This window comes from Hemicordylus capensis, chromosome 5, assembly GCF_027244095.1.
Source record: "Hemicordylus capensis ecotype Gifberg chromosome 5, rHemCap1.1.pri, whole genome shotgun sequence".
NCBI classification, from domain to species: Eukaryota; Metazoa; Chordata; class Lepidosauria; order Squamata; family Cordylidae; genus Hemicordylus; species Hemicordylus capensis.
This window is the reverse complement of record NC_069661.1, coordinates 224,713,629-224,726,588: the sequence shown is the minus strand read 5'-3', so window position 1 is coordinate 224,726,588 and position 12,960 is coordinate 224,713,629. Positions and strand designations below refer to the sequence as shown.

The 12,960-nt window shown below is 44.2% G+C and overlaps 1 protein-coding gene across 5 annotated transcripts in view; it reads left to right on the top strand.

Moving 5' to 3' along the window:
• The first annotated feature begins 5,230 nt into the window (after positions 1 to 5,230).
• The window catches only part of TCP11L2 (t-complex 11 like 2), a 43,055-nt gene continuing 35,325 nt past the window's right edge, over positions 5,231 to 12,960 (top strand). For 2 of the 5 annotated variants that reach the window (XM_053252783.1, XM_053252781.1), the window contains exons 1-3: positions 5,232 to 5,410; positions 11,331 to 11,470; positions 12,427 to 12,461. The gene's annotated coding sequence lies outside the window, so the exon portion shown is untranslated. Of the gene's footprint in view, positions 5,411 to 11,330; positions 11,471 to 12,426; positions 12,462 to 12,960 lie in introns of all 5 variants that reach the window. The other 3 variants (XM_053252780.1, XM_053252782.1, XM_053252784.1) reach the window with 2 other exon arrangements.

Here is a 12,960-nt window from a genome sequence, read left to right as displayed (position 1 = left end):
GCCTTTGGGAGCAGATAAGTATCCCCCCTGTCCCCGTGTAAACTACTCTGAGAACTGTTTTTTGAAAAGTGGTATATACATATATATTCTTAAAAATAATAACTGATTATTCTTAAAAATAACTGATTATTAAGAACTGGATTGTTCCCAGGTGGTTAGTAGAAGGCCTGATCGGGTATGGGATGGGGCTAGAAGAATAGCTTAGAAGAAGCTATTTGAGCTTGATTCATTACAATCCTGTGCATTTTTCCTCAGAAGAAGGGTAGATATCTCCCAGTACCTTCAAAATGTAGGTAAGTGTGAATCCCATTGAAATAAAGGCTAGAATCCTGTGCACACTTGCTTGAGAGTAAGCCCCACTTAACACAGTGGAGTGAACTTCAGAGTTTTTTGTTTGTTTGTTTAAAATATTTATACCCTGCCCCTCCAGTACACTACTGCTTGGGGAGGCTCACAACAGTAAAATAGATACAATATAAAATAAAACTGATAAAATTAACCAAATTAAGTAAACAAGTTAAAAGTCCAGGCTAAAACCACAATTAGAATTACCATTGCTGTTTCAAATTAAAAGTTATTTAACAAGCTAAAAATTGAGAATTATAAAAGCTAAAGAACCTACCAGATATAATCAGAGATGAAACATTAAAAAGCCTCTTTAAAAAGATGTGTTTTTAGTTGTTGTTTTAAAACACTGAGGGCGGGAGCATGGCGAAGCTCTTCAGGGAGAGGGTTCCAAAGCCAAGGGGCCACAACCAAAAATGCCCTATCCCTAGTCCCCGCCAACCAAATCTCTGTTAATAGCGGGGCCATAAGCAGGGCCTGAGATGATGATCAGAGGACCCTGGCAGGTTCATATGGGCGAATGTGGTCCTACAGGTACCCTATGTTTACACCCGTTTAATGCGTATTAAATGGAGTTGTAAGACTGTAATTACTAGGAAGTTGGGGAAGTTCTTGACTAACAAGCAGAAGGTTGCCAGTTCGAATCCCTGCTGGTATGTTTCCCAGAGTATGGGAAACACCTATATCGGGCAGCAGTGATATAGGAAGATGCTGAAACGCATCATCTCATACTGCATGGGATGGGGCAATGGTAAACCCCTCTTGTATTCTACCAAAGACAACCACAGGGCTCTGTGGGTGCCAGAAGCTGAAATCAACTTGACAGCACACTTTATTTTTTACTTTACTGGTCTTATGGAGCCCAGTTGCTTCAAATAACTTCAGACTTGCTTCAGATAAGATGAGGCTGCATAGAGGTTTGTGCTAGCTTACAATTGGTGAGTCATAGCCGCAAATGGCTTCTCAGAGGTTGCTATGGTAATTAGAGATGTGCACAAACTTGTTTGGAGGCCTTTTTACAGGCCTCCGAACAGGTTCGAAAGACTGACGGTTCGACCAGTTCAAAGACAGGGGTGGGGTACCTTTAAGGACTGTGGAGGGTGCTCTTTCCCTGTCGCAGTTCCCCCACCGGCGCTGAAGTTAAAAAAGATCCAGCAGGGCAGCAGCGTACCTCCCTGCCGCCCAGATGCCTCCTCGAAACGGAAGTACCCGGCACATGTAATAATACTTTTAATAATAAGTAATAAATTATTATTATTTAATAGTAATAATTTACTCTGAAGTTAGCTCTACTGTGTTCAATGGGGCTTACTCTCAAGCAAGTGTGGATAGGATTCTAGCCTTTATTTTAATGGGATTCGCACTTACCTACATTTTGAAGGTATTGGGACAAAAGCATTGGGAGGTATCTAACTTTCTTCTGAGGAAAAATGCACAGGATTGTAATGAATCAAGCTCAAATAGCTTCTTCTAAGCTATTCTTCTAGCCCCATCGGAACAGGCTGAAACCCCATACCTGATCAGGCTTTCTACTAACCACCAAAGTCGTTTACAGAGGGGGCAGGGGGGGAGATAATTATCTGCCCCCAAAGGGTTCATAATTTAAAAAGAAATGTAAAGCAAACAGCAGCAACAGCCATGCCGTACTGGGATGAACAGAGACTTCCACCCTCGAGCCACCCCCGCCGCCAGTTCCGTGCACATCCCTATTGTAATGACATACTGATCCAGGGCAGAGTCAGTAACACTCTCTTCAGTCCCGATTCCATTCGCTTCTGAAAAAACAGTTCTTCTATTGAGAGCTGTACAAAGATGGATAAGGCAGGCAGCATATATCAAGTGTTGCAATAACTGTAGTGAAGAAAGAAGAACACTGTATAATCCTGTGGTGTATGTGAAGAGCTGGGAATGCTGATAACATATTTTGGCATCCTGTCTTCCTGGTGGGTGGAGTTGTTATGATTCAGGGTTGCATCTAACAAAGAGTGGGCAGGTCATAGCAACAAACATGACTTTTGTTACATAATAAAGTCCTTTTGTACATTCTTAACTAAATTACTTTGTTTAGTGGGAGAAACTATATTGAGAAATGTATATTTCTTTAACTTCTTCTTTGAAACTTTATTTCAGAATTAAGACCATTTCAAACCAAGTTTTGTGGTGCAACAAATATTTTGTCCTGTTGCCATACTCCCAGACACTGGAGCTCTTCTCACAATCATGGAGAAGAGCATTCTGCAGGTCTGCGGGGTTAGGGTTAGCGGGTTTGCTCTCGCTTACCTTTCCCTGGGTGGGCGAATCACCCGCCCAGACAAGTGGCGGCTTGCCAGTGGTCAACCCATGGCTCACCCAGCAACTCCGGGGGCCAGGCACAGGGAAGTGCCACCATATGGCGCCCTGCCCCCTGGAGCCCCAGTAATGTACCACGTGATTGTGTGGTGCATTACTGGGAGCCCTCCCCCCCACAAGTGTGCCCACCGTGGCTGCTTGACACACAAATGAAAAAATGTTAAGGGAGCTCTTGCTCCCTTAACTTCATTTAACGAGGAGGCTACTTTGGCAGGTTTGCCACTGTGTAGCCACTAGGATCAGCTACGATCCTGGTGGTTCACATGAGTGAGCAAAACTGGCTCCCTTTGCCCGGTTTTGCTTTCTCATGTGAATAGCCTCATTAAATACTGAAAACTGAAGGGAAACCTCCTAGTGTTAATATTGTTTGGGTGGGGACAACAGAAGAAGAGTCCTGCTAGATCAGGTGGACCAGGTGCACATCTAGAACAGAAGTTCTTAGCCTGAGATCAGTGGACTCCCCTGGGGTTCCAGGTGGTCTGCAGAAAATCTTTGCTGCACTTTAATTTGCTTCCTGGTGAGCCAGCATAAAAATTTGGAAAAGTTTTGTCCAGAGTATTTCCCCCGCCCCCCCCCCCCCCATGATTTTTACAGGAGCCTTATGAAAATACATAAATGGGGTGCAGGTCCATGGGTATTACTTGACAATGTGAGGGAGAGGGGTTCCATAGTTTCAAAAAAAATTAATGAACATGATTTAGACCAGCACCCTGCTTCGTACACCAGATGCCAGGGGCAGGGCATTAAGGCAAATGCTTTTGTTAAAATTATATTTCAACAATTTTAAATTGTTTTAATTGTTTTTACTGAGTTGTATTTATTGTTTTAAGTTGTGTATACTGCATTGAGATTCAGGTGCTAGGCAGTTTATCAATGTAATAAATAAATTGATATCCCTTGTTGTTAACTGCAGGAACTGGTATTCAAGTAACGTTACTGCCTCGGAACATGGAAACTCCACTTAGCCAGCATGGCTAATAGACTTTGAGGTCATTCACACAGCCAGAAACTGTTCTATCTGGGTTAGGGAGCCGTGTGTGTTCCAAGCTTTTGGTTGTGTGGAAGCAAGGTAAGAGGAAAACCTGGGTAGAAGTGATTGTGTGGAGGCAAGGTTGGAGGAAAAGCTACCCAGGTTTTCCTTCTACCTTGCTTCCACACAATGAGGTGATTCTCATGATTGCCAAAAAGCGGGCTAAGGGAGCCTATCCTGCTTTTTGGCGATCGTGTGCTGCCACAGGAGCCATGCTGCTCCCGGCAGCAAACCACCAAAACGACCCCTCCCCTTAGCCGAGGTTAATGGAGCGAGCGCTCCGTTAACCTCGGTGTTCTGCTCTTGTGTCGCTGCAATCTGTGGTGACACACAAGTAGACCCCCGACTGGGAGGCTGCAAGTAGCTTCCCCAGCTCAGGTGTCTCTCCAGGATGTCCCGTGTACTCGCGCAGGGCATCCTGGAACTTCCGGGGGCCACGCAACCCCCAATCCCTGCAGCCTGCGCCGGCTCTGTGATGGAGCCAGCAGTCATGTGGACAGCCAATCCGGCTGCCCAGGCCTGCAGGCTTGCTCATCTGTGAGGAGAACGGGCTAAGCCCACTCTCTCCGCCTAACCCCATCTGGCGAGTCTCATTGATTGTGAGACTTGCCTCAATCAGTTCTACCCAGGCTTTCCTCTTACCTTCCTTCCACACAACCGAAAGTTGGGAGCACACACTGCTCCCAAACCAGGGTGGAACACAGTTTTTGATTGTGTTAATGCCCTCTTTGATAGCTCTTTTCTCCTAACCCCCTTTAAAAACAATGTTAGCTAATTTAATTTTGAAATCACTTTTTCAAGCTGCACATCAGGTTACTGGGGGGGAGGGGGCTGGAAGCCCCCTTTCCCCCTCAGAAACCAGCTTTGGAATAGTAATGTGATTTTAAGTTATTGCATATTTTCAGATCACCATGTTTGCAGACATAACTTCGTTCTCCCACTTTCTCAAGGTAGAGCTCCCCTGTCTCTTAGATTCACCACATATACACAAAAACATGAAACTTGCTCCAGTTAATATGCACCTAGAATAAATCCTCTTTTGGGGATAACAAGCCATCTAAATTCCTCGGAATGCATACAGTGGTTACTTGGTTGGCTTCAGTTTAGAAGTCATGGTGGGGTTTGCGGGTGGGAAGATCTGCTTTGGCTAAACCCCGGTCAACAACTCAGTAACCGAGCGATTGGCGATTAGGAAGACGGCGCACAGCCCGAGCGAGCAGGCAGGGAGAACTGAGGTCACATCGCGCCCTTCCGTAAACACTGCTCAGCCCCTCCCCTCTCTTGGGAAGGTAGCATTTGCTCTTGCGGGGGAAAGACCCTCTCGTGGGATCCATGTTGTTTATTTTTCTGACCCATATCACACAGCCGGGGAGAAATTGGGTGCCCGCCAATTCAGTTTACTCTCGAAAGTCTTGCTTCTCTGCCTTGGCGAGGTACCACCAGAGCTTTGGCACATGCAGAGTTTCATGCCTCCCCTCCTCAGGGAAGTGGAAGCGTCCAGGCAGCTGCTAATATTGAGCCAAGAAGGACTATGTATGACTAAATGGGAGCAGGAGGAGGGAGTTAAAGCCCTGCTGGTGAGAACAGCTGAGTGGCAGCAGAAGCAAAAGAAGAAAGGGAGCTAACTCAGCGCTAGGAAGACGGCTCCCCCGGCCCCGGAGTCTGCCCACCAGGAGATCTTGTGGGGTGAGTGGCTATATATATATATATACACACATATATATACAATCTCCTCTGAGTTCCTCTAGTTATAACCCGGCATTTCTCCCCATCCGCCCCGCGGTCCCCCTCCAATGGAATCCTGGTTCACATGTAGGACTGTTCCAAAACTCATGTGGGGGGAGCCCTCAAGGTGACTTTTCCTTTGCAAAAATAAAGTGAGGTATTCTCTCTCTCCTCCTGTTTTTACCCAATAAACTGACGTGCAGCTGCAGCTCGATCCTACGGATGTTTACTCCTGAGTAAGTCCCACTTTCTTCATTGGTGCTTGCTCCTGAGTGTGTGTGTGTGTGTCTAGAATTGCAGTCACTCTGAAACGGACTGGTTTCAGTAAACAAACAATCGGCTTTCCTTTGACTATGAAGGGCGGCAGGGGGGCTAGTTGGTGTTCATTGCGTACAAGCATAATTGTCTTGTGCTCTTTTTTTTGTTTTTACTCTTTCGGTCCCCCCTCCCCCGCGCGCGCGTTTTTCCTGTGGTGTGGAAGGACTAGCTGTGTATTTTGTGTGTGTGTGTGTGTGTGTGTGTGTAGAAATCTTACAGATCTTAACAGGAAAAGAAGCAAAGGGCGCTGGTGTCCAGTGTGTGTGTTTTTAAGCGCTTTCCTTGGAAACGGTGGTTTTGTTTTGATCAGTCGGTGCCAAAGCTCTTGTGCCTCAAAGTAACTGCCAAAAATACATCTGGGGGTGGGGAATAACAGAAACAGATGGAGGAAGAGGAGGAGCCACGGCTGAGCGCGGCTCTAAAGCGGAGGCTACTGGCTTGGAACAGCGTCGCTGCTGGCATAAATCTTGCGCAGGCAGGGCTGAGCAATGGAAGAAGGCTCGGGGGACAAAGGCGGACAGCGGTGCCGTCCGATCTGTTCTGATCCATGTTTAATCTGAACGTCACCCCGCTTCAATTCATTTATGAGAGTTCTAAAGTCTTGCTGCTCCAGCCCGCTTTCACCAACGTTCTTGCACCAAGGGTTACCAGTTCTGACTGAAGCTCTTCCTGGCTTCCCCAGTCCCGGATGTCTTCAGAGGTTCACCTAGGTAATTTTGGAGCCCTGACCTAAAGGCCTTTGGAACCCCCCCCCACCCATCCACACACACAGTATTTTAAACACATTTTTAACGCGACCACACCATATGGGACAGACTAAAAAGGATTTGGAGACCCTGGACATTGGCCCCGAAGTCCAGGGGTAAGAGCGCCTCTGGTATCCAAGCTTTCACCATTGGAATTGCTTTCAATAGCAATCTGGCTGCCGATTCCTGGAGACTCCAGGCCGATCCTGGAGGCAACCCTACTTGCACGTCAGTTGTCTGTATAAGGTTGACAGGGTGAAAAGGGGATGGATGAAGCAAAGATCTGATCTTGAGTGCACTTTTGTCTGTTGAGTCATGTTAAGCATTACTTTTAAACATTACTGCATTTAACATTACTTACTTTTTCAAAATGGAAAACTTTGTTTTTTACATACACTGTGAATGTCCGCAAGTGTGCTGTACTAGATTTAAGCCATGTATATCTAGTCTTCGGAATTAAAAGTCCATATATAAATGGTGGCAGAATCTATACTTTGTAGTACTTGTTTGTGTACAGCACTACACACTGATTCAGTTTTGTCCAATGACACATGTGAAATTTCAAATCTTCCATGTGATTTTTAATGTACATACAAAGGCAAATCCTTAGTGCTGGACATGTAAATGTTTGTTTTTAGCCTAAGCCCTGTATAGAGAAATAAGCATACTTCTGAAAGCAAAAGGGCTTATGGCTGTGTACTGCTCAAACACAGACATAAGATAAATAAGAAACTTGGGTATACTGTATCTGAGAACTCTTGCTGAGCATGTCTTCCATGGCAGAACAGTAAAAGGTCCCTAAGCAGATTTATGATTAGCTCAGCAAAGAGCAAAGGGGTGACAGAATGTGCTATTCGTGGCTCTAAACTGGAGTAGCTGCTAATCCCGAACTATAATAATGCTTACTGGGTCAACAATGCTACTTGGATTGACAAGAGGTGGGACCTTACTATCCTGATTATCTGGGGAAACATATGTGGGTTAAGAGAATTCCAAGTCTTGACAACTGTTAGGGCAGTGTACTGAATGTTCTCATACTAATGCCTGCATGTTCAATATCAGCAAAGAGAACTCCAAGCAGAAAGCCGGCAACTAAGATAGATCCAACCACTATCTTTAAAGTTGGGTGTGTGTGAAATGGCTCCTATATTAGCAGAAGATAACTAGCTAGCAACCTTTCTCCCTTCCTGTATTTCTGTATTTTTTAAATAAGGCCCTGCATTTTAAATAATATACCTCTTTTTTTCTGCAGGGAAGTACATAGCAACTTTGGTGGCTAATTTTAGATGTGGGAAAACACAATGAGGGAGAAAAGTTAAACACACACCCCCTCCCCCGTGTTGCTGCTCTGATCAGAATTAGACCCTCTTCCTCAGCTACTTTTAAATGGGAGTGTGTGAAATAAGGAGATCTGGTAAGATTTTCTGTGGGTCAGCCGTAAGTGGTACTAAGGGATGGGAAACCCTCACAGCAGCTCAGGCTTGGTATCTTCTACAGCTTGGACAGAATAAACAATTGGTCGAAAGTGTTCTTGAAGCACATTCATAAAGTATTGTAAGATTATTCAGTATAATCTGAATTATTCTCTAATGCATGATAAGTAAACAGTGCACAGAAACTAAATGTTTACAATTTGAAATACAGACAATCTGTGTAATTAGCAAACTGAAATATATGCAGCAGTGACCTCTCAGAGGAAAATACAGCCTAATCAACAGCAACTTAACTGACAAAAGTCAAATTATTTATTTGTTTGTTTGTTTTCTTTAATAGACCGCCTGACTCCAAAGGCTCTTGGTGTTTCACAAGCCATAAATACAATAAAACACAGTAAAACAAACGATTAAAACAACCCAGAGTAAAACAATTTAAAACATTCAAGGATTACTAAAAGCCAGGCTAAAAAAATGTGTCTTGAGGGCTCTTTTAAAGGCTGACAAGCATGTTATGCCATGAATATCTATCTATAGGGAGCATATTCTATAGCACAGAGAAGGCCCACTCCTGAGTCACTGCCGGATGAGCTGGCGGCATCCGGAGACCAGCAGCATAGGAAGGCTGGCAGTGGACCATGTGCGGCCACTGCTGTGGCCCCCTGGCCCTGCCCCCCACGTCTAACATCAGACACAGGGGCCCAGCTAGCCACGCCCCCCATGTCTGACGTCAGACACAGGGGATGTGGTCTCCCTCCCAAACGGGGGCATGCAGCCCCCTTTGGAAGGGAGATTGGCCTGCACTGCATTGGGCAGCGTGGGCTGGAGCAACTCTCCTTGCCTTAAAGGCAGAGAGAGCCGTTCTGGCTGCGCTGCCAATGCAGCACAGGCTGATCTCTTTCCTAAACAGGGCTGTTTGAACCAGTTTGCCCAATGGTGGCTCGGCCCCTGCTGGAGACAGACCTCTCTCGATGACCATAATGTGTGGTGGAGATCATGCAGGAGAAATTAGATTCCTAGCCGATAAATGTACCCATCTATTTTACCTTATTCGTACTAACAAGCAGAACTTGTAGAACACCATGAATGGGATTTCAGAAGCTACTCTTGGTGTTAAATGAAATCTTCACAGTACCACTTACGCTTAGTGGTATTGTTTTTTAAGATCTACTTTACTGATTTCAAAAATATAGATCACCAACTTGTATAGTAGGTCCTTGAAATAATAATTGCACATGGTTATCTACAGCTTTGTAAGCAATACAAGATGTACCTAATGCACTAAGTGCTGCTCCACACTTTCTTTCATTTGAGGCCCAAACTACATTGTCTTGCTTGGGGTTTACCGTTAAAGTTACAATAGAGGCCATATGGTGGCTTTATCTGGATTGTGTTTGCAGTACAGTGAAAGGGGGTGTTTAACCATTTTACTTTCTGAGTCATTTTTCTGCCCAAAACTCCGCCATTTATTTTTTGAAACTAATGGCAACTTTCTAAAGGCCCTTAACTTTGAGGAGATTAAAGTGTTTAATGTCACATCTAGTTTCTTCCTTGGATGGAAGAGCTATCTTTTAAAATGTGTGTTGGCCCTAATTGCATATAAAGTGAGGGAGTGGGTTCTGATTTGGAGAGTAGGAAGGCTACTGAATCCTTCCACACCTGTCATTTACCTCCCCAAAGAATAATCACCCATGGGGTGATTATTCTTCCAGCTGGGCTTGCTTATCAAATCAGGCTTCTTGTATATTGTTGGGGCAGCAGACCCATTTTGGGGTCTTTAGTGGTCTACATATGGAGACTCTATTAAAATGAATTGAGATTGCATTTTAGCAGTACCGGTTGGATGGAGATCTTAATTGACTGTTTTTGGCAGGGCAATGAACATAGCATTGTGGTGCATTGATTGTTAATGCTGTCATGAATTAAGAGAGAAAGCAGCCCGTGAATGGCAGTCCATTTAGCTAATGTCAATGCTGGACTGTAAGCAACCAGGTCACACAGACTAAGCACAAGTTTCAGCAAAAGAGAATGGAACTCAGTAGAGCACCGAGACAAATCCATGTCAGGAGGGTCAAGATGGTGGGAGAAGCAACTGAAAGGCAGGTTCTGCAGTAGAGTAAGCAGTCCAATCAGGAAGGTAAATGGTTGTTTGTAAGAAAAACAATTTCATTTATTATTTGCTCCTCCCTCATTTTCTTCCATTTATTTAATTTTTTTAATTACTTCTTGTTTTTCCATTCTTTTCTTTTTAAAAAAATGTGTACACTTTTAACAGTAATTCTCAGCAGGAGCTCCCCTCAGTGCAACCGCCTCCTTGTGGCAGTCCTTTTTATGACCCATATGCTCTTGCACGCCGGCCTGCCCTTGACTCTGAAAATGCCCTCCCTTCATTGCCCTGTGCGCTATTGGTTCTGCAGTGCTTTTGACACAACTGAGACCAATTTGCATCTGGTTCAATTTGTTCTGAAAATCAATGCATGTGGCAAATCAGTCAAGGTCAGGGAAAGCTTAGTTTAGGAGCCAAGGGGAAATCTGAGGGAAGTGGGAAGTACATGGGGTAGGAACTTGAGCATAAGGCTTTTGCTTAGGTAAGATCCAGTCCTGCACTGAAAGCATTTATGGCCAGGTCAGGAAGAACCAGTGTTGTTGTCATGGAGGAAGACTGAACCATGCTGAGATCTTAAAGATCAGTGCAACCTCTTTCACTCTTCACTGTGCTCTCTGGAATGCCCTTCTAGACAGTGGTACCAGCATACAAGTCAAGAATCTGTAAATTCAAATTACAGAAAATCCTAATACCTAAAAGTAATAACCTGTTGTGATGTTGGTTAGCATGGATTGTCTGGTAAAGAAGAAAAAAGCCACTCCAAGCAGAATCGGCACAGATCTTTCATGGAGTTATTATCCATCCAGATAGAAGACTAGACCGATCCCTATTTTACATTCTGCTTGTTGAGCGAGGAATTCCAAATATTCTCTTTCCTTGTGCTTATTTCCTCTCATGGTTTTATATAATGTAACCTTCTGCAACATCATGTACTTCTCCAGGCAGAATTAATAGAATCACAGTAGTAGAACTGCTATGTGGCTCTTCATAACTCTGTCCTCATGAACTAAGTAAAGTCCACACAACCTTTCTTAAATGACGGTCATGGACAATACTTAAGCTACCAGCTTGTTGGAAATGGTGTACTCTTGCTGCTGAGGTTTGTACAGGAACAGGTATTATGTGTACCTGATTGATAGCATGGAATTGTGCCCACAATGGGGCTTAATAGAATCTGCATTGTCAGAGAAATTCCCATGCCATCCCCACATAGGCGTGGTGCACAATTGAACTGCAATTTTTGCTCACAAATCGGTTTTCTGTATCTCAATCTGCAGGACAGCCAAGCACCTTCTTAATGACCCCTAAATGTGCAAAGTGTTGAAAGCATAACGAATACGACAACAACAAAAGTTCTCAAAGCAGGAACTTCCAATGAATTGCATCAGATGCTGTATGAGGAACAATTTTTGAGCAGGTGAGGACTGACAAGAATAGACAAGCTATCCAAAGTAAAATTCAGTGTTTAACCAAGTGTGAAAAACCACAGTAACTAATACTATTGTTTTGTCCTGCAACGTTGTATGTGTATGCACATTTCTCTTTCAAATGTTTGTTTTATTCATTTGTATCCCACCTTTTGACCTGAGTGCTCAAAATGGCCCACGATAGTCATAAAATGCAACTGTTCCATTGAAAATGTAACACTTTAAAAGTTAAAGCCATTAAAGAAATGCATCCAAGAAGTAATATATGGGAGGAAGCAGTAGAACAAAGAGGAACCACGGGTTGCAAAATATTGCACTCAGAAAATTAAAAACAGAAACCCCAGTGAACAGGAACATAGGAAGCTGCCATATACTGAGACAGACCATTGGTCTGTCTAGCTCAGTATTGTCTCCACAGACTGGCAGCAGCTTCTCCAAGGTTACAGGCAGGAATCTTTCTCAGCCCTATCTTGGAGAAGTCAGAGAGGGAACTTGAAACCTTCTGCTCTTCCCAGAGCAGCTCCATCCCCTGAGGGGAATATCTTACAGTGCTCACATTTCTAGTCTCCCTTTCATATGCAACCAAGACGGACCATGCTTAGCTAAGGGGACAAGTCATGCTTGCCACCACAAGACCAGCTCTCCTCTCCCACACATGAGGAGTGTTTAGGTCTTCTGAACATGAGGGAAGGGAGCAGCAGATGAGGCAACTCAAAGGACAGGCCTTTGTTGGTTGGTGCTTCCTGCCTCTTTCTGCCTCCTGTTTTCTCACACAGGGCAATTGGTCTTATATGACCATTGTGGTTGGGGAAGTGTCTTCACCTGCCTCCCTCTTGCTCTCGGTGTTCTGGTTTTTAAGATTTAAAATAGACATTGGAACAGCTTTTCATAACACCATATACTGGAAGCTTGAATGGCAACGGCATTTGACTTTTCATTTTTTAAGGAACAGCAGAACACTGGGACCTGTGAGGTTATGGGGTGAGTTCTTTATTTTTGTCTAGTGTGTTTAATTACTCAGTGGAATTGTGCCACCTTTACTGTGTTTAACTTGTGTCTGTCCCCTGCTAACTGAGCAAAGGGGCACCTTTTAAAAGTGGTGATTCTCTTTGTTGAGCAGGGGGAGAGCAACTGGCCCTATCCAGCCCCAGCACAGCATCCTTCCAGTGGCTGTTGCTGGTGTTTATCTTATGTTTCTTTTTTAGATAGTGATCCCTTTGGGGACAGATAGCCTCTGTGTGTGTGTATTTTCATCATATTTCTATTCTGTCAGGCTGAGTGAATGAAACGCACAAAACATCAGATCATTTGCCTTCTGCCTTGGACCTCTTTGCAGCAACTCCTTAATTATAGCCCTCTGGCAACTTTGTATGGTGGTTCTAAAAGTTACTCACATCTACCACTGTAAAGGGACCCCAATAGGAATCTGAAGATATCTATGACAAGAAAATATAATGTTGGAACAGGTTCTGGTACTTTA